The sequence below is a fragment of the Myotis davidii genome, unplaced genomic scaffold (assembly GCF_000327345.1).
Source record: "Myotis davidii unplaced genomic scaffold, ASM32734v1 scaffold609, whole genome shotgun sequence".
Lineage (NCBI taxonomy): Eukaryota > Metazoa > Chordata > Mammalia > Chiroptera > Vespertilionidae > Myotis > Myotis davidii.
Window position 1 is genome coordinate 214,691 of NW_006300164.1, and position 985 is coordinate 215,675.

Here is a 985-nt window from a genome sequence, read left to right on the forward strand (position 1 = left end):
GCGTGCTGTTTAGAGAAAGCGCAGGACGGAGCAGCAGACCCAGGGCTCTGTCAACGCTGTGGGCGCCAGGCTGCCTGTCTGCTGCGCCATCCCCGCAGCGGGGCGGGGGGGGGCAGGAATTGTTGTAAATGCCGTGGGGTTTTCCTGCGCCCCAAGTGCCCGGGGGATTCCGGGTTTGGAAGATTCTCTATTGCTCTCAGCTGATCCCACCAACCCGCCGTGCCCCACCCCACATCCCCCATGGGGAATGCCCCCCGACTCCGCCCTCATCTGTGTGGGCCGAGGTCTGCTAACTGGGGGATCCCCTCTCTCCTCCTGGAATTGGGCCATAGCTGGACTGGCCGGTGCCTCCCTACAAGGGTCTGAGCCAAGGGCACAGGGTGTGGGGGGGGGGACGGGGAGGCAGGGAGCAGTGGCCTGGGGCCCCTGGGTGGGGATTCGGGGCAGCTTCGGACCTGGTGGGGCGGGCCCTCTGTATTCAGTGTTGGCACCACCCTGCCTGGCCCTCCCCCTCGTCTCCTGGCCCTGGGGCAGCAGTGGGCGTAGTGGGTGCCCAGCAAGTGCCCTGTAGACCTGCCTCCTTGAGCTCCCACCCGGCCACCATCCCCCCACTGTAGCTCAGGGATCCCTGACTGCACCCCACTCCCTCCCCCATCTGGTTTGTCAGGAACAGTCGCAGCTGCCGCATCTGTCCGCCTGTCATGCTGGCTGGCAAGTGCTTAGCAGACACGATGGAGCCGCCTCTCGCCAGGTTAGGATGGTGCAGCCTCCGGGAGGTGCCACTCATGGAGGGGCGGTGCCCCCACCTGTGGGCCCTGCCTGGGCCTCTGCTGGTCAATGCTCCCAGGAGCCCCTGGGCTTCGGCAACTTATTCTGGGGTGCACACGGCACAGCGGGCCTCCCTCACCTGCCTTCCTCCACCCACTCGCTTATTCTGGTCCTCCCTGCAGATGGCAGGGTCTGCCAGGCCTAGGCGGGCAAGGCG

General features: G+C 66.5%; 1 protein-coding gene across 1 annotated transcript in view; it reads left to right on the top strand.

Annotated features, from left to right (window-relative positions):
• Positions 1-985, top strand: part of UBAC1 (UBA domain containing 1) — a 59,471-nt gene that overhangs the window by 6,920 nt on the left and 51,566 nt on the right. The gene's annotated exons all lie outside the window — the stretch shown is intronic.